This window comes from Spermophilus citellus, assembly GCF_964194105.1.
Source record: "Spermophilus citellus genome assembly, chromosome: 2".
Classification (NCBI taxonomy): domain Eukaryota; kingdom Metazoa; phylum Chordata; class Mammalia; order Rodentia; family Sciuridae; genus Spermophilus; species Spermophilus citellus.
Genome location: NC_138183.1, coordinates 195,895,772 through 195,917,130, shown reverse-complemented (window position 1 = coordinate 195,917,130; position 21,359 = coordinate 195,895,772). Strand labels below are relative to the sequence as shown.

At 38.4% G+C, this 21,359-nt stretch overlaps 1 protein-coding gene across 9 annotated transcripts in view; it reads right to left on the bottom strand.

The window, feature by feature from the left end:
- STIM1 (stromal interaction molecule 1) overlaps nt 1–21,359 on the bottom strand; it is a 225,818-nt gene that overhangs the window by 193,660 nt on the left and 10,799 nt on the right. The window lies entirely within an intron of this gene.

Genomic DNA, 21,359 nt, shown 5'->3' with positions numbered 1-21,359 from the left:
CAACAATTAAAATTTTTTTTAATTAAGATTAATCAGCCCCTGCCCTCTAGCAATTCAAAATCTGATAGAAGGATACCATTACAGTAAAATGGTGATAGTGAGGGGCTATACTAATTACAATAATGGCACAAAAGAGAAAATGAACAACTTAAATAGGAATGAAAAGTCAAATCTTTTTTTTTTTTAAAGGGGGAGAAAGAGAGAGAGAGAGAGAGAGAGTGTTTAATATTTATTTTTTAGTTTTTGGCAGACACAACATCTTTGTTTGTATGTGGTGCTGAGGATCGAACCCGGGCCAAACGCATGCCAGGCGAGCGCACTACGGCTTGAGCCACATCCCCAGCCCCTCAAATCTTCATAGAGAAGAAAATTTAAAGATATCTTGAAGAATGAATAGGTAATTGGGCGTGGTGGTGCACACCTATAATTCTAGCAACTCAGGAGGCTGAGGCATGAGGAGTTCAAGGCCAGTGTAGGCAATTTAGAGAGACCCTGTCTCAAAATAAAAAAATAAAAAGGACTTGGGAAACAGTTCAGTGGTAAAGCATCCCTGGGTTCAATTACCAGTACCACAAAAAAAAAAAAAAAAAAAAGAGAGAGAGAGAGAGAGAGAGAGAAAAGGGAAGAATGAATATGTAACCTTTTAATTGAAGAAATAAAAATATTAATTAATTAGTACCTATAGTACCTAGGTAATGCCTAACACTAAACAAGCATTTTAAAAAAAAAAAAAAAAAAAACATTTTCAAGTGCTAAAGAAGTGGCGGCAAATAACCACATTTTACTCCTCCCAAGGAGGCAGCCTGGTCTACCAAAAATAAAAGTATGTATCAAGGCTACTGGAGAGGCAGCATATTGCAGTGCTTGAAAACATAGATTTAGAATTAGACATGAAATTTCTTATTAAGGCTGAGGATGTAAATCAGTGGTAGAGAGCTTGCCTAGCTTGAGTGAAGCCTTAGGTTCCATTCCCTGTACCACAAAAGAGGGAAAAAAATAATAATAATTCTAACTAGATTTGAGTCTTACTTCCACCAACTACTAGATACTTGACTTTAGATTCTTCATTTATAAAATGAGAATAACAACATCTATAGCATTGGCTATTGTGAAAATTAAAAACATAACTATACCTGGCACATAAGTACCCCATATACATTTGATTTTTAATCATAAAAATCATTATTATTAACTGTCTGTTTAGAAGCAGCTCAGAATATCCTGTGACTTCCTGGTAGATCTATTTGAGGACTTAGCATAGTATATGACACATAGTAGGCAAGCTTCTTTCTCACACCCGCTGTAAAAAACTTTTCTCCTTGTACCAATATTGATTAAACCACATTTTTTTTTTTAATGAATTGACCTTTAGTGGTAAAATAATACTCTTGTCTTAGGTATCTCTGATAGACCCCCAGCACCTAGCATGGGTATTCATAACTGCCTGGCACACAGTAAGCACTAACTAAAAATAGGGAACTCCTGAGAACACTGGACATGGACCACTGAAGGGTCAATGATGGGTCAATTCCTAGTACAGCAAGGCCACTCCCTCTGCTTTACTACCCCTAGAGTCATTCATGCACAGAATTGATCAAGTCTCTAATCAGAAAAAGGCCTACTCATTTACAGAGCTCTCGTATCCTCACAGTAGAGCTGGCTATTGAGATGACAAGAAAGAACAAGAAGGATTCAGATGAGTCCCCAATACAGCTTTAAAGACTATATGGCAATGTCCAAACTATACATTATCTCTATTTAATACCTGGGTTGTAAAAGTAAATTAAATACCCATTCTTACATTTCCTATTCTGGTCATTGACAGAGAAGGGAAGTGTTCCTTGCTTTTAATATTGCTTGTTTGGAAAAGCTGATCTGGGAAATAGCTGAGCACATATCCTGGTTAATAGGATCAAGCAAAAAGTTTGAACCCCACAAAAGCATCTCAGTCATTCCACCTTGCTGAAAATAACCCAAAGAAAAACAAGCAATGTAGACTACTTATCCAGTTTCACAGCAAAGGCAAACCTTAATCTAGCTAAAGAGGACAAATCCTCCACTCCTCAACTAAAGCAGTGTAGAAGTCTCACCTGTTTCTGGCCCCATAGCAACTGGCATAGCTGTGGCACTGCTCAGGCTTCATCTTTCCAAAACAGCAAAGGAGGAACAAGTGCAGAAGGGAAGGGCCTTCTGCAGTCAGCCCAGAACTGCTCAGAGGGGTGACGAGGAGGGAAAGATTCCAAAACACAGAACATCAAATTTGAAGGTGTTTCAGGTCATACTCCAAAAGAAGCATTCTGCACCTTTGCTTCTTCTGGCAACAATCTTAACCAATTCCTCCATCCAGGCCCTTTATCAAGGGTAGGCTTTCCTATCCCATGTTAAAATCAGCCAGCCTGTAGTCTCACATACCAAGTTCATCTCTTGTCTATTTATTACACACCTTGATCCATGTCATTAGAATCAGTTGTTTACAGATCTATCTCCCCCAACATATTAAGTATTTTTAGAGGCAGGATCCAGGTTTCATAATGCTCACATTTCCAGTTTTGTGTAGTGCAGGGGTAGGCTCGGAAGAGATGTTCAAAGGTCTGTTTGTTGTAGAGCAAAAGTGAGCAGATATAGAAATAGGACAGGAGGGGCTGGGGTTGTGGCTCAGGCCCTAGGTTCGATCCTCAGCACCACATGAAAATAAATAAACAAAATAAAACAAAAATGTAGTTGTGTGCAACTACAACTAAAACATAAATATTTTTTAAAAAAAAAAAGAAAGAAAGAAAGAAATAGGACAGGAAACTTAAGGTCAAAAACATATCCTGAACCAGTAAGATGGTACATGCCTATAATCCCAGCTACAAACAGGATTGCAAGTCTAGCCTGGGCAATTTTTAAAAAAAATTTTTTTTTAAAGGCTGGGGATGTAACACAGTGGTAGAGTGTGCCACTAGGTTCAATCCCCAGTAACACACACACACACACACACACACACACACACACACACATACACACTCACACAAAGTATCCTTCCTTTTCTCCCTAGAGACCTGAGCTGAAGCTGGGTTTCCCAGGCTTCCTCTCCTATTACTTAGCTCATTGCCATCTCTCCTCCCCTGACTGTGCACAATCCTATGTGAACTAGTCCTTGGATTCCTATCATTCTATGTGTATTTCACCTCCTGGGTATTTGGGAACTCCTTAAGTATATGATCCAATTTCTCTTCTTATAGCACAAAACATAATACCAGCCATAAGGAAGTCCACTGGCACCTACTGACAGGGAGAAAAGAAAAATAAATTCCCCTCAAACTTTTAATTGCTCATCTATGAAAAGATGAAAAAAAAATGGTCTGTCAGCAGGGCACTGTGTTACATGCCTATTGTCCCAACTACCCAAGAAGCCAATTGAGAGATCACTTGAGTCACAGGAGCAAAAGGCCAACCTAGGCAACAGAGCAGAACCCACCTCAAAAAAAAAAAAAAAAAAAAAAAAGTGTGTGTCACTTGTAACTCTCAGCTAATTGTTCCCTCAGGCTTGAGTTCTCTCTCTCTCTAGGTCCTCTGCTGGTTCCCAGGGAATTCTCCATAAATGCTTTGGCACCTATTTTTGGCCTACAATTTTATGATATTCAAGATGTACACAGAACTGAAACAACAACCCAGTCTTCACATCCTATATCTCCCAAACTAGGGTAGTGACACATCCATGCCAATTCTTAGCCAAAAGGAGAAAAAAAAATTCTCTTGCATGAAAGCAGAGCAATGTTACATCTTTCATCAACCCACACACCATGGGCCCAAAACTAAGATCATGTTCAGGCTCACATCTGAAACTGGAATATGGTCCACAAGTCCTCAACTTTGTAGGCTAAAGTCCTGGGAACAGACTTATACTCAGAAAAGAAAATAAGTTTAATTTTCTATAGATCTCAGCAAATCTAAATTATTTATGTTTAAGTTGAGTTATAATTCACTACTGTGGTTTACATATAGTTTGACCCTAAAAGTTCATGTACTATAAATTTGGTCTCCAGTATGGCAGTGTTGAGAGAGTGGAATCTTTTTAAGAGATGGAGTCTAGTTGGGCATGGTGACACAAACCTATAATGCCAACTACTCAGGTGGCTGAGGCAGAAGAATCACAAATTCAAAACCAGTTTAGCAACTTAATGAGACCCTATCTCATGATAAAATAAAAAGGGATAGGGATGTAGCTCAATGTTAAACCACTTGCCTAGCAAGGCCTACAGTTAAATTCCCAGTATCAAAACAAACAAAAAATTCTAGTGTAATTAATTAAGGTCATGTGGCTTTACCCTCATGAATGTTAAATCCTGGTCTCAGGGAGTGGCTGGATCTCACAGGAGTGAATTAATTCTCCCAAGAGTGGCTGTTATAAAGTAAGGACAGTCCATGAACTTGGTCTCCTCTGCATACAACCTTTTCTTCTTTCTCTTATCATAATGTGATGCAGCCAAGGGAGATCTCACCAGGACTTTGTACCATGCTGTTTAGACTTTCCAGCCACCCACATCATAAACCAAAAAAAAAAAAAAAAATCTTTTCACTTATAAAGTACCCAGCAACACAAATTGATATATAATTCATATATTTCATCTTTTTAGACTGTACATTGGTCTTTAGTATATTCATAAGGTTGTACAATCATCACCTCAAACTAATTTAGGGACATTTTTAACATTCCAAAAGATACCCCATACATTAACAGTGGTCACCTCCCATTACCTCCCTTACCCCAGACCCTGACAAGCACTAATCTACTTTTTGTCTCTATAGATTTGTGTATTCAGGTTATTTCATATAAATGGAATCATATGATATGACCTTTTCAATTAGCATGTTGTGAGGTTCAGCCATGTTATAGTATTTATCAGAACTTCATTCCATTTTATGGCTAATTAATATTCTACTACATGAATATGCCACATTTTATTTACTCATCAGGTGATGAACATTTAGGTTGTGTCTACTATTTATGTATTATGAAGAATGCTATTATGAACATTTCTGTACAAGATTTTATGTGAACATGTTTTCAATTATCATGGGTATACACCTAGAAGGAAAATAGGTAAATCACATGGTATGATCTATTTTTATGTTTGAAGCTAAATTACCTATAAAACATTTGAACTTTTTTAAAAATATATTTTTAGTTGTAGATGAACACAATATCTTTATTTTATTTGTTTATTTTTATGTGGTATCAGGGATCAAACCCAGTGCATCATGCATGCTAGGCAAGCGCTCTGCCACTGAGCCACAATCCTGGCCCACATTTAAACTCTTTTGTGCATTTTTTTTTTTTGAAGGGGGGTATCAGGGATTGAACTCAGAGATACTTGGCCACTGAGCCATATCCCCAGCCCTTTTCTGTATTTTATGTAGAGACAGGGTCTCATTGAGTTGCTTAGCACCTAACTTTTGCTGAGGCTGGCTTTGAACTCGCCATAACTCGCCATCCTCCTGCCTCAGCCTCCCAAGCTGCTGGGATTACAGGCATGCGCCACCATGCCCAGCTCTAACCCTATTATTATTTCTATTTTACAGATGAAAATATTAAAGTTTTATAAGTTAAATAACTTCCCTACGGCCACAGCTAGCCAGTAGAGCCAAGATTTAAACTCAGAAATTCTAACTCCAAAATTTACACCTGTTTAATCTCTATATTACACACAGATGATTGTATATAGAGATAATGCCAAAAATGAGGTCCAGAAAAAGAGAGAAAAGACTTCAAAACTGTAATGGTCAAAAGTGGACATAGAGGGGAAAAATAAAAGACTTCATTAAAGAGAAATGAAAAAGCCAGTCATGGTGGCACATCCAGACAAGTTAGCACACCAGGAATTCCAGCTACACAGGAGGATTACAAGATATAGACCAGCCTGGGTAACTTAGTATGACCCAGTCTCAAAATAAATAATAATAGTAATAATAATAATAATAATAATAATAATAATAATAATAGGATGGGGATGTAGTTTAGTGGTAGATTACTCCTGGGTTCAATCCCTCGTACTGAAAAGAACAAAAAGCATGAAAAAGAATTACCAAGCTAAATCCATTCTGCACTCAGGGCCCACTCAAGCACAGCTCCTTCAGAACATCTTCCTCAATGACTCCAGGGCATACTAATCTCTCATTTAGGTAAGAAATTACATGTTTTGTAAGTACCCAAAGACAAGAGTAGAGACCACATTTAGTCTCTTTTATGGCCCAAAGTGCCACACAAAGAGCAGAACTCAAAGCAACCTGGCTCAAGCTATTTCTAGAGGAATGCTGATTAATTAATCCATTTAGGTTCAGACAGCAAAAACTTAGGCTGAACTGGAAGAAAGAGTGAAAAGTGGTCTCCACACTTTTCCTCCTGGGCACTAAACACAAGAGGGACCCAAGTTCCCAAAGCTATTCCCTTTTGCTAATTTACATGGAGCCCCAATTGAGGCATGAGTTTCATTCTCAGCCCCTGAATTAATGCTGCATCAATCAGTATCCCAGACAAGTTAACATGAAAATTTCTAGTAGAAGTCAGCTCCTTTTGCCTTCAAGGTGCTGAAAAAAGTCTGGCTGGTTCCCACATTGTTCACCCATCCTTTCAACTTGGGAAAGGGAAAACAAAGCATGCTGGTACCAGTTTACAAAACATTCTCAGACAGTAGAAAGAATCAGACATAACTTCCCTATGTTCATATATGTATACGTGATAAATGAGTGCAACTCCACATCATATAAAACCACAAGCATGGGAAGTTATACTCCATATATGTATAGTATGTCAAAATATATTCTACTGTCATGTGTAACTAAAAAAAAATCATTTTTTTTTAAAAAAGCATTTTCAATGTGAATTAACTCAATGAGCTTTTACAACACCCCCCACAATACCAAGGCAGGGATTCCTGCAAACCATTTTATAGGCAAAATATCTCCAACCTTAAAATTTTAAGTAACTTTACTAAGTTACAGAGGTACAGCAACAGAATACCCAGGTCTTCTCATTCCTGGTCCAGACTCCTGTGAATTGACTGTAAGGCCCAAAAACTGAGAGGCCTTCCCTCACCACTCTACCTAAAATATCACCCCCATTACTCTCTAAACCTTTGCTCTATTTTATTTGTTTCATGGAATTTACCTAACATCATGCTATATTACATCTATTTGTTTATTGTCTATCTTCCCTACTTGAAAACAAGACAGTAGGGACTATTATATTGCATACCATTTAGTTAGCAGAGTTCCTGGTATATAATAGGGCCTCAAATATTAAATATGTGGATGAATCTAGTGCAGCACCCAACTGATCCCCACCAAACCATTAATGCCAAGTAAGCCTTCAGCTATGCTCAAAATTCTAGTCTATATTTGAGTTTCATTTAGCATTTATTTTGACATCAACTACATGAAAGGTCATATACTAGACGCTAAGGACAGAAACGAATCAAATATTATTTTCACTCTAGAAACATAACCTAGAAAATAGTTTGGCAATTCCTCAAAATTTACACATAGCATTCATTACCAGATGACCCAGATATTCCACTCCTAGAAATATACCCCAAAGAACTAAAACATACACACAATCAGATACACATAAAAACATACATATTTTTGTTTTAGTTTTAGTTTTAATTTTAGTTTTTGCAATATTGAGGATTAAACCCAGGGGAACTCTACTCCTGAGCTACATCCCAGCCCTTTTTATTTTGAGACATGGTCTCACTAAGATTCTGAGGCTGACCTTGAAGTTGAGATCCTCCTACCTCAGCCTCTCAAGTAGCTGGAATTATAGGCATGCACCACCACACATGGCTACGAACATATTCTTAGTAGCACATTTACAACAGCCAAAATGTGGAAACAACCAAAATATCCACCAATTGACAGATGACAAATTGTGATGTGTGTGTACACACTCACACACACACACATGAAATATTTTCTAGTCATAAAAAGAAATGTGGTAGTGCACATCTATAATCTCAGTCACTTAGGAGGCTGAAGCAGGAGAATCACAAGTTCAAGGCCAGTCTTGGAAACTTAATGATACACTGTCTCAAAATAAAAAAATAATAAAAAGAGCTGGGTATGTAGCTTAGTGGTAAAGAGCCCTTGAGTCAATTCCCAGTACAAAAAAAAAAAATGTTTTTAAGGAATTAATTACTAATATATGCTATAACCCAGATGAACCTCCAAAACATTATGCTAAGGAATTGGGGATGCAGCTCAGTGGTAGAGCAGTTGCCTAGTTTTCACAAGGCTGGGGTTCCGTTCCCAGTACCATACACAAAAAAGCAGAAGGAGGGGGATGAGGAGGAGGAAAAAAATGTTAAGCAAAAGAAAGGACATAGTCATATATTGTATGTTTCCATCTATATAAAATATCCAGAATAGGTGAATCCATAAAGATAGAATGCTGAATTATGGCTGCCAAGAGAAAGGAAAAGGGGAGAACGAGAACAACTATTTAATGGGTATGGGTTTTCTTTGGAATTATGAAAATAGTTTTGAAATAGAAGTGATGGTCGCACACCATTATGAGTATTCTAAATGCCACAAAATTGTGTACTTTAAAATGGTTCATAATATTTCCTGCAACTTTCAACTCAAAAAAAAAAAAAAAACAATGGCAATGGTACCATATTCTAAAAGGAAAAACTCAAAAGTCATTAATATTTCCTCATCTAGCTGTCCCTTCCCTACCTCCCCAGGAAGTCTACCCTCTCACCCTGCAGTCATCCAAACTTGCCATTTTAGCAATGAGTTATATTCCTCTTTGGTTAAATTTTATAGTCATTTTTTATATGTTGAACAGTCTAAAATCCCCAAATGAGAAAGGAAGCTCCCTTTAAAATAGGATCCAAGTGGTCCTTACAGCACAAACCAAGTCATGGTTGGGGAGTATGGAAAAGGAGCTGACTGCCTTCTCTTGAAGCAGCAGTTTTGAGTGGTAGTAGCAGAAAACTAGATGCCAAAGACTCCACCATCACACAGTGGTGTGAATCTGATTATTTTTCTTTTGGGGAGGTGTGAGGAGTTGCTGGATGTATGAGGAAATATAGAGAAGTATACAGGAAGTATACAGAAGGGGTCAGGGTTGTGGCTCAGTGGTAGAGTGTTTGCCTAGCATGCGTGATGCCCTGGGTTTGATCCCTGGCACCATATAAAAATAAAAACAAATAAAGGTATTTTTTCCATTTACAACTAAATAATTTTTAAATAAATGAACTAATTAATTAATTAAAAACCATTTTGGAGCCATATCCAGTTTCTAAAATAACTAAAATTTCTCATTAACTAGGTTCTTGACTTTCCAGAAGTAACAATTCCAGAAGTAACTTTTAGAAGCAACAATCCTAAAATCAAAGTCCTTCAGAGAAACAGGAATTTCACTCTCCAAGACTGACACTGAAACCACGCCCCTGCTGTCCATAAGCTGATTTCATTGCCCTCAGAAGGCACTGGAAACCTGGAGACTACAAACTGTGGATACAGCATTAAAATTCAGCCCCTATTAGTCAACAGGTTCCAAGACAGTATCTGGTCACTGATGCTCAGAAATCAAAATGCAAGGAGAAACCTGCAAAGGTCAGAGGCACGACTAAGCCCCTCATGCCACTTAAGAATCCTATATTTAAAGTAATATTATATTGATAATAAAAAGCCAACAACTTTTTTAAGGTCCATTGTATGGCCCTTAAATTCATAATAGCTCTAAGACTAAGAGAGATTAATGATTTACCCAGGATCATGAGGCTAATTAAACAACAGAAAAGCCAGATTTCAAACCTGGTCTGACTGCTTCCAAATTTGTGCCATTGACACAACATGAAACTATCTAGCAGCCACACATTCTGCCCTATTTTCTGGATCTCCAGGAGAGAGTTCTCTGACCATTCAAAATAATCCAAAGTGTCTTAGTTCAACATTAATCCTAGTAGCATGACACAGACAATGGTAATATAGAACACTGAAGTCATTAAGAGGTACCTAACTGCTATCAGGACTACTCTGCCATTCCCTAGATCACTAACCAAGGCTCCTGAAAACCTACAAAGTAGATGTTTTGCCTTGAATGGCCTCTGAAGGCAGGAGGGGGAAAGGCAGGAAGGGGAAAGGCAGAGAAAAACAGAAACGTGGATGAGACTGCAGTAAAAACACTAAACCATAAATCAGCAGACTTGAGATTTAGTCTCAGTTCTGTCCCTAATTAGATACGTAACCCTGGGAAGTCACCTGCCTTCTTTACACTTGTTTTCCCTGCTATGATAGGAAGGTTAACAATCCCCTTCTGTCATACCTCACGGAGTTGCTGTGGGTGTGGTGAACAAAAGACAGGTCTTGAATAGAGGGTGCTTTATAAAGTACCAAGCACAAACCCATCTGAGGGGTCATTATGATATGACTACCATCAGCTGGCTGGGGAGAAGACTAATATCCATGTAACCAACTGAAAGAAAGTAAAACAGTAGATAATTATGCTAAGGAACTGGGGATGCAGCTCAGTGATACAGCAGTTGCCTTGATTTCACAAGGTGCCAAATTACATGGTACAGACTAAGAAAATTACAGTCTGGACAGGGAAGTATCTGGGGTTAGAGAAACTACAAAGAAAAGAACAGACAGGACTGGAGGTAGTAGAGAGCAACAGCAAGAGCAAAAGTATGTAGCCAGGGAAAAGGGGTGAAGAAGCAGGAGATTAACAATGCAGGATAGATACTGTGTGTTGGGGAGTCAAGAAAGTCACAAAGGATAAGTAGGATAATGCAAACTGTGCAGGGAAGATAGGCAGCTGAGAAGCTGGAGCAGGATGCAGTTGACAATAAGGAGCTACTACAGATGACATGAGCTATCAAGAACAGCAGGACTAGATTTCACAGCAAACATTTATTGGGCACTAACAAAGTAGTAGGCACTGTCAGAAGTTATGGAGACACAAAGAAAAGTAAGATATGTTCATGACTCTGTATTGAATCCCAGCATTTCCATTTGCAGAGTGATATGGGCATCTAGAAAACAAGCTTTTTAATCAAATCCCTATACTTAATCTGCAAGATGAGTGACCTTATGCAAGCAAAAGCTAATTCTAATGCAAAGAATAATAATAATCTTTTGGAAGATTAAAAATAAAAGCTTGGGGCTGGGGTTGTGGCTCAGTAGTAGAGAGCTTGCCTAGCATGTACAAGGTGCTAGGTTCAATCCTCAGCACCACATAAAAATAAATAAATAAAATAAAGGTATTGTGTCCATCTACAAATATATATATACATATGTGTGTGTATACATATATATAAAATTTTTAAAAAATTAAAAGCTTGATATGTGCCTTCCCAATAAATGATAATTATTATTATTATTTGCTAATTTTGTGACTTTGGGAAAGTTGCTTAACCTCTCTGAGCTTCAGTTTCATCACCTACAAAACTAATGATAGCTACTCACAAGGTTATCATGAAGATTAAAGAAAATAATTCATGTAAAGCACCTAGCATAGAGTAACAGCTCACCAAAGTTCCTTCTGTCTCCTTTTGTCTCTTATTTCATTAACAATCTTCCTTCTCCTTCTCTCCCACCCCACATTTGAGACCTCTTCTGGGGCAATGTTCAGCTCCCAAAAAAGAGCAATATAGAGGATATAGATAATACATTTACTGATTCCATTCCTAGAGAGAAGCAAGCCCATTTAAACCCCAAACCAAGTCTAATTTACCCAATGCTTGACCACTCTCATCAGGGAACATGTTTTTGTTCATTTGTTTGTTGGTTGGTTGCTATTGGGGTTTGAACCCAGTGGTGTCTACCACTGAGCTACATCCCTAGCCCTTTTTTTATATTCTATTTTGAAATACGGTCTTGCTAAGTTGCTGAAGGGCTCACTAAATTGCTGAGGCTGGCCTTGAACTTGTGATCCTCCTGCCTCAATGTCCTGAGTTGCTGGAATTACAGGCATGCTCCATAGTACCTGGCCATCAGAATGTGTTCTTTACACACTTCTTGCCAAGTGTATTTAGTTAATAAGCAAGAAGCCTTTTCACCAAACAATTCCTCCATGCTCACTCATTCTCCTAGAAATTAAATGAGAAAAGAATACTCCGAAGATTAAAATGCTGACCAGAGAAAGGAAAGTGGTCTTCCTAGTGCTTAAATACCATAGAATAGAAGGAAGAGGTCTGGACACCCTTGGTGAGTGAGGGGTAGATAAATCTCACTGGTCTTTGTGCACACTGGACAAGGGCAGGCAAACCTGACCCAACTTCCAGGAATGCCTACGAACAGGGCCCTTGGCTTGCTAAAGTTACTCAGGCATGAGAGGAAATTAGGTTTTCACTAGGAAAGGTCAACTCTTAAATACATGATTAACCCAAGTGAACACACTCTATTCCACCTCCAAAGAGAATTTACAACTGATCCGGAACAGGAGTCAAGCTGAGTACATGTTTTCAAAGCCATAACTAACAATTATTGAAAGTTTTGAGGGTAGGGGAAGAGTGATGACTTGCTATGAAGGGCAAAACCAAATCAGCCAAGTCCAGACTCCAGTGGAAACTGCTTCTTCTGGAACAACCTCTGCACAAACTTGCAACTTAAATGTGACCTTGCATGGAAAGACAAGAGCCAGCACTCCCACCAAGATTACAGAAAATGCAGAGAAACAAAATATATCAATTCTAAGACCCTTTTTTAATCTGAGAGAATTCCTCCTATAAGGAAATAATGTCAATAGTTTAAACCTTCCACATTAGGAAGACATTGTCAGATCAAACCTCTGACCATTGTGCAGCCTCCACCAAGCAATTCTGTTTCTTCCTCTGTGCTTCCACTGCACTTTCAGAAAGGGAAAATAAAAGGAACTATGAAACACTTTCTATATGCTAGGCCCTATACAAAGGTTTTTAAATTTTGTTCATTTTTTGTAAAGCCTACCAATAACCTTGTATTGTAGCTAATCCTCATCCCTTTATATAAATGAAGAAACTGAGTGGTCAATAAAGTGCAGGACCCAAATATGAACTCAGTTCTTTCTGATTCCAAAACTAAAGTTTTCTTTCAACAAATATTATTGACAGCCTACTACATAACAGGCACTACTCCTGGGTGAATATACAGCAACATATGAAACAGACAACAACCCCTGTCTTTATTGAGTTTTCATTCTAAACCAAGCTGCTTTCATGTTTTAGTATGCTGCATATTTAGTAGGTAGATGCTAGTTATTTCTTTCTTCTCCACTAGACAGGACTCAATAAATATGTATTGGAGGAATGAGTGCATTTCTTTCCTGTGAATACCTCACGGTAATTCCTCTCAGCTGCTGCCTAAACACATTCAACTGTGTATCCATTAATTCTGCATCATTCCTCCCTGCTATGTCAACCTACATCCTAAACCAAAAGCCTCCTTATAGTGCTAGCAAATTCATTCCAGACACCTAGTAAGTATGAAAATAGCAGAAATTCAGAGTTTACAAAACACTTTCACATACATGAGGGTTATTTAACCCTCATAAAATTAAACAAGGTAGGCAGTATTCCCATTTAGCAGACAGGAAAACGGACACTCATAAGGTTAGTTACCAGACCAAAGACAACTGAGTAGAGGAACTGAGAACACAGTTCTCCCAAGCCTCAGAACATATTCTCCCTTCTCATCAAAACATAATCTATTCTTCAAAGCAGAGAAATGAAAAGAAGTATTGTTTCATTCTGTTTGACTAAACTATTTCATATTTCCCAGTATATAAAATAAAATAAAAACCATCCTAATGTATAATTTACATTATTCTCAATATTTTATCACTCTTCCCATTAAAAGTATTTGAACTATATATTTCATTATGTTCCAATTTGACATTTATTCCCAGAGGAACAAATGTTTCATGTTAAGAAATAAAAAATAAGCATATATGTTGTATGTGTGGAAAAATGTCTGAAAATACTTTTATAGTTATTTTCAAGTCATTGAGAAGGGTAATTCAACTTATAAAAATGCCTTTACATGTGCTTGCTTTCTCCAAGAAAGCCTTTTTATCCTGTGAAGTAGCACATACCAATAGGCAGAGGTGACAGAAAGTATAAGCCCCAAATGCTGGGTTAAAAATTCAATATGCTCTTTGAGGAAAAAAAAAAAAAGCAAGAAAGCAACAGATATATTCCAGCAACCACAAATGAGGGCTTTTTCACACCAATACACTCCAGATAGCATTAAGCCTAGCTCTATTGGTTGCAAGGAGGCTATAAGAAAGCAAGCCAGAAATCAAGAAAAATAACCTAAAGGAAGTAATACCTACTCCTAGGAAACCAAAAGGTGCCATGCTAGAAGATCCATTGCCTCCAGTTTAAAACAGTTCACTCTGGGCAAATCACAAAGACACAGATCTGGCTTTACTCAGGGAGCCAGCCAAGACTCTGCCTAAACCCTTTCATTTATCAGTCTGTCATGAGAGCTGAAATTCCAACACTTCATTCAGTTCTTTAACAAATACACCCTGAATACCAAACCTCATAGAAGTAGGAGTAGTCAGATGAGAAAAGCAAAAGAATTAGCCTTCTGGAGGTGGGAACTTAACTAGGCTTAGTAGGATAAAAAGATATAAAGTCATTTGTGGTACCTTAGGGAAGTACTCAGAAGCTTGGAAAAGACAGATTTGAATTCTAAGTCAGTTGCTTATAAGCCTCAATGACCATCAAACAAGTTATTTTCCATCTCTGAATCTATTTCCTCATTTGTAAAATCAGTATTATAAAGAATACATCAAGGACTGGGGTTGTAGCTCACAGTGGCAAAGTGCTTGCCTAGCATGTGTGAGGCACTGGGTTGGATTCTTAGCATCACATATAAATAAATAAAATACAGATCCATCAGCAACTTTAAAAAAAAGAATACATACATCTAAAGACAGCTGTGTAGCTGGGCAGCAATGGTGCATGACTGATCCCAGCTACTCAGAAGCTTGAAGCAGGATTGCAAGTTTGAGACCAGCCTGAGCAATTTAGTAAGACCCGGTCTCAAATAAAAAATTAAGAGGGCTGAGGATGTAGCTCAGGGGTCGAATGTCCCCTGGGCTCTATTCCCAGCACACACAAAAAAAGATAGCTGTGTAAAACACTAGCCCTGACCTGGCACATGATGGGACTTGTACCCTTTACTCATCCCTTTTTCTGGTTAGAACAAGAATACACACCAGGGAAGGATACCCAAGGGCAATAAAAATGACTTGCTAGCTAATAGAGCAAGGCCATTTGGGGCAAATGGAACAGGGAATCAACTGAAAAGGGCACCTGAAGAGTCTGGAGAATAGAAAATTCAGGCCACATCCAGGTCTCAGTCAACATTTCTCCCTATCATAAAATGTATGACAACCCATTCTAAACAAATATAATTGTGCATTTAGTAGATGAGGAAATGGAAACCCACTCCTCAACTTCACAAGAAAGATAGCCCTGTACCAACTTCTGGCACTAGGCTGGAGCAGGACCTAGTACAAGTATTCAGTCCAATTGCCAACACATTTTAATTAGTCCGACCTTAAAAGTCTATAACCAAGGAAGATTAAAAGGAGCCCCCAGGGAAAGTCTCTGCCCTTCACAGAGTTTAGCCAATTAGATCTGTTCAAGTGCCCTAATTTTCATCACTGAATTCTTTGGGGAATCAGGCTCACCAAGTTGGGACTTCTGGCCGACAGTACAGGCACATGTTCTGCTCAGGAATAACAGCTAGCTATGGGCTACACAAAAAGGTATCAGGTATGCCCTGAATCACTGACAGCCTTATTGAACAGGAAAACTGGGCTAGCAGAACTTCCCTTTTGCCAGGATCCACCCCCAACTCAAAGTTGTACTGTCACCCAAGTTCCCAGTGACTACACTCTAATCTAATTCATACTGAAAAGCTAGCAAAGGCAAGTTTTGATTCTCAGTTCAGGGGTAACCTCAATACAATAATACTTGAATTTTTAAAAAGAATTCTTAGAAATGGAAGTGACTTCAAGACTAAAATGAATAGAACATAATGGTAAACTAGATAGCATATGTGAAAAATAGGGCACAAAGAGATTTTTTAAATTATTCAAGTTAATAAGAAAACATTTTACTCCAAAGTCAATGAACTTTATAATTTTCCCAAGGGCTCAAGCCTTCTCTCTCACAAATGAGCCAGTTGTGGGCTGCGGATGTGGCTCAAGCGGTAGCGCGCTCGCCTGGCATGCATGCGGCCTGGGTTCAATCCTCAGCACCACATACAAACAAATAAGCCAGTTGTAATTCCAGTGTAGCCATAGTTTTCTTAGTGTCAATTAAGAGTTTAAAAGCAAGGTTATGGGGCTGGGGATATAACTCAGTTGGTAGAGTGCTTGCCTCACATGCACAAGGTCCTGGCTTCAATCCCTAGCACCACAAAAAAAAAAAAAAAAAAAAAAAAAAAAAAAAGCAAGGTTATAAAAGAGAAAATCTAGAAGCTCTAGGGTAATAAAAAGACAAATGAACAGAAGAACTGCAAAAAAATCATCTGATAATTCAGAGAAAAATTAATAATAATGAATTATATTTTTATAAGACTAAAGTGCTTATCAAATCATTTCATAAGATCAGTACATATCAGCTTTGTAAGATAGGTTCTGCAATCCCCACAACATTTAGCATGGGGAAATTGAGGCTTAGGAAGGTAAAGTGTATCAGAACCCAAACTAAATTGTGCTTACCTAACTCCTAGTCTAGTGATCTTTTTTTATTAAATGAGATAATCTATAAAGAAAGCTGTGAAGACAAGAAAACCAGGTTAGGAAGGGGCAGGGAAGTTCCAAGGGAAATAAAGGGAAAGAAAATGCTTTAGGAAGCTACAAAACAGTATGTAGCTATTTTATTTACTGGAAAATCTTTTTGTATTTCTCCTTCACTCACTTAGAGGATATGTTAACTAAACATCAGACAAGACAGCCATTTCAGGCCTGTTCCCATGACAGACAGGTGATCCAACCAGAGCCCTGGTCCCTGACAATACACTTATTTGAGCAGCCTATTCCTTCTCTCAAAACAACTCAGGAATATGTATACTAAATCAAAGAGATAACCACAGGAAGACTCAAAGCACACAGCAGTTCTACCCTGGTTCCTTTGTCCCAAGTCAGGGCTTACTCTAATGTACAAGGAGGTCCCCCCATACCCAACCCAAGCATAGCCTAAATTCAGCTATCAATCTGCCCTTACACCTTGAACTCACATAAAGGCTGGTCAAAGACCCAGGGGAAAAGGGATAGTAATCATCTTCTCTCAAGCCAAAAGTAGTTCGTAGGGTAAAGTCACTCAATGTTTGGCCAGCAAGTCCATATCCCTCTAGAAAATTGGAGATGTTTAACTACGGAAAACCTGGGCATGTTACTAAGTCAGAAATTTCCAACTGCAGTTAAGTGGGTAGCTTAAGACAGCCTACAAGTTGAAAGAAAACCTTGCATGAAAAACTGAGTTTAAATCCACTCTTATTTGACCAAATATTCATTACATATATTGGCTCCAACCCAAGCCATATTCTTGAAATAATACCCACATGCTGGCACAGCACTAAAAAGAGTTTTACAAAGTACCTGTATTTTCACTGCCTCTATGAGGCAGAGTTTAACGTTCCCTTTTTTGCAAATGTGGAAACAGGTTTAAAAAGGAAAAGCAACCTGTTGAGATCTCACAAACAGAAAATGGCAAAGCCTGGAGTTGAACTCAGGTTTGTCTATTTTTAGGACTTTCTCTGAAGTTCCTGGAGAAGGCTCAGCTTTGTTAGGAAATTTAATAGCCAAAAATAGAAGAAAGACCTGAATTCTCAGACTTATATTCCACCATTGAGTTACTGTATGGCCCTATAAAATAGAGCAACTGAAACGAGGATAGAAAGAACTTAGCACTGGGGCTGGGGATGTGGCTCAAGCGGTAGCACGCTCGCCTGGCATGCGTGCGGCCCGGGTTCGATCCTCAGCACCACATACCAACAAAGATGTTGTGTCCGCCGAGAACTAAAAAATAAATATTAAAAATTCTCTCTCTCTCTCTCTCTCTCTCTCTCTCCTCTCTCACTCTCTCTTTAAAAAAAAAATTTAAAAAAAACAAGAAAGAACTTAGCACTGACCCTCCTTCTGATATACATATATTTTCTGTTAATGGCACCACCAGTCTCCTCATTACCACACTTAAAACATTACTACACCTTTGACTCTTCTTTCCTTACCTCACTACATGTAAAGTTCTATTGATTCTGCCTCCACAGTGCAGACTCTGATCTCCACTACTTATGAACAAAGGCAAAGTCACCCATCTAGGATCCCTGTTTCCAATCTCACTTCTGTTTATATGTTAAACATATTCCGTGAAATTAATTTTCCTAAAGCAAAACTCAGGTCATGTCACTCTCCTACTCAAAACCTGCCTACAGAATAAACTCTAAACTCTTTATCCTGATATTTTGAGGCCCTCCATGATCTTGCTTCTGCACTTATAGACAACAGTCTCCAGCCAATCTGGACTAACATCTCCCAAAGATTCTCCTGTTTTTCCCACTCTATACCTTTACTCATGACATTTCCTCTGAATAAAATGCTTATCCCTCAACCTTCCTTATATTTCTGCCTAAAGTACTTAAGACTCACTAAGCTGCTTCTTCCTCCACAAAACTTCTCTGATCTCTCTAGGCAAAGGTGATCTCTTCTTCCTACAGGACTAACAGTATCAATCTTAGGGCACTGAGCCCAGACAGAATGCCTTGAACAATAAGCTATAAAATAGGAGACTACTGTGAGGATTAAATAATATCAGGTATGTGAAAGTACCTAGCCCAATGCTGATACAGAATAGATGCTCTATTTAAAAAGCATTCTCATTATGATATAAAGTATAGATATACATCTTAACTCTCATACTGAGCCCTTCTACTAGGCTGGGATTGTCATAAAACATGTAACAGACATGTAAGATGCTGACTGAAGAGGTAAAGAACACTACATAGATACAGTCCCTATCTCAAGGTTTATATCCAGAACAGCTCAATCTGAGTTCTATTTTTAGAAGGTAAAAACTGAATATACACCACTCTGTAGCTAGACATTTTACCAATATGATACTACCCATTCAGAATACTGAAATATAGACTTTCTTTCCCTCTCTCCAACCCTCCAACTCCAAATCCTAGTTTCTTCCAGGCCCCTTAGGTGATACAATAAACTAATGCCACCAACAGTTATATACTTTCTAACCAAAATGCATACCTGTACCTAAAATCACATAGCCATTTCTCTCCCTCCCCATAAGTTATTAAACCAAAAAGAAATTGGCTGGAGAGTGTTGTCTAATTTTTTTATTTTTTTTTTAGTTGTAGATGGACACAATACCTTTATTTTATTTGTTTATTTTTATGCGGTGCCAGGGATCCAACCCAGTGCCTCACGCATGCTAGGCAAGCACTCTACCACTGAGCCACAACCCTGGCCCAATGTTGTCTAATTTTTGATCTTAGGATCAGATAAAGCTCAGTTCAAATCCTGGCTCAAACATCTTGGAAGAATTACCTTAACTTCTCAAGAGTCACAGTTTACTGAAGAACAATATCCACATGTAAAAGTTGTTGTGCAGTTTTAAAGCACCTACCCAGGAGCTCAATAAATAGTAGCCACCATCATTATTCTTATCATTGAAGTTATTTGAGTTGTCTAAATTACATATTTATCTCTTCAGAGATATGATGAAGTACAAGTTTGAATGATCTTTGCCCTTGTCAGTGAAAGTTTCTTGAAACTAGACATCCATAAATTTGATGACTAACGTACACACAAACACAAAGACACAATTTTCTAACCTGTGTATCTATGTTGTACCTGAAGGGCATTCTTTTCCCCTGGACACTATATTTTGGAAGCTGGCTGTGGGAACTTGGCAAACATCAACACATTTGTTTTAACATACACTTAGTGTTGAGAGTTCTGAGAGCTTCCTAAGTGGCCTGAGATAACCGAGAGAAGCCAAATAGAAGCAGAGCTACTGAATCCACTTTGAAAATTTGAGGCACATGATAATTGGAAGCCTGCCTACCTGCCTGCTAGTGAGATTTCTGGTCATTACCTAGGCCAGGGCTCAACCCAAGGCAGCCATGAGCTCTGTAAGTATAAATAACAGAGGAAAGGGACAGGTTTGCCCTAGATGGGCCATGCTGACAACACAGTTGACTCTCTTATTGTTTTTCCTCCTCCATCATGTCTCCCAAGAGGCACCTCCCTAATACTTTCAATGAAAATTGATGGGCTGTCTGTTCAGGCTTAAGTTCTCAGAGGTCCAAGGAGTTCTCAGCATGAGAGATAACATTTAAAAAGCCAACAATCATCACAGGACTATCCTACCTCCCTGGTACACAACAAGCCCAATAGCGGGAATCATAAAAAATGGTTCCCTCCTTCATCCCACAGCCAAGCTACGAAAAGCAGTTAAAGTTCATTCTGTTCATTTGGCTGCAAGTTTGACCTGAGGTAAACCCATATGAGCTGTGGAAACAAAGATAAGTAGCAGAACCCAAGGAAGCCTTACCCACAGATCTTATATTCTCTTTGACAGTAGCCCTACTCTGTTCCTACTGCAACCACTTGCTAAGGATAGCCATTCCTTTGGCAAACAAAAACTGCCAGATGGCTAAATGATTCTGCAATGCTATTGATAACTGTCACTGAGCACAGCTTCAGTAAATGATCACTAAGTAAAGATGAGTTAGCAGGTTAGGCAGGAAAATCATGCCCACAAGACTTCTCAGAAAACCTACCACAATAGGGCATGGTGACATATGCCTGTAATCCCAGTGATTTATGAGGCTGAGGCAGGTGATGATCACAAGTTCAAGGCCAGTCTCAGCAACTTAGCAAGACCCTAAGCAACTTAGTGAGACCCTGTCTCAAAATAAAGAATAAAAAGAACTGGGGATGTAGCTCACTGGTAAAGTACCCCTGGGTTTAATCTCCAGAACCAAAAAACAAACAAAAAACCCACCACATAAATCTACCCAATGCCAGGGCACATTTTAAGCTTTTTACAGGAACTGATGTCAATTTATTTGGTATTCTCCCTCCTATCTATTCAACCTAAAGTCCATTCAGTGTAATGCATTGATTTATTCAATAGATACCTACTGGACATAAGTTGTCTGATCAGCACTGTGACAGATATTGAGGATAGATACTATTGTTGCCAAACCAGACATGGCTTTTATCCTCAAGAGAAAAGAAAATTTTGCAAAGAAAAAAGGCTTTAATATCTATACAACAACTTTTTTTCTGTTTTGTTTTGTTTGTTTGCTTGGGTTTTTTTTGGTACAAGGGATTAAACCTG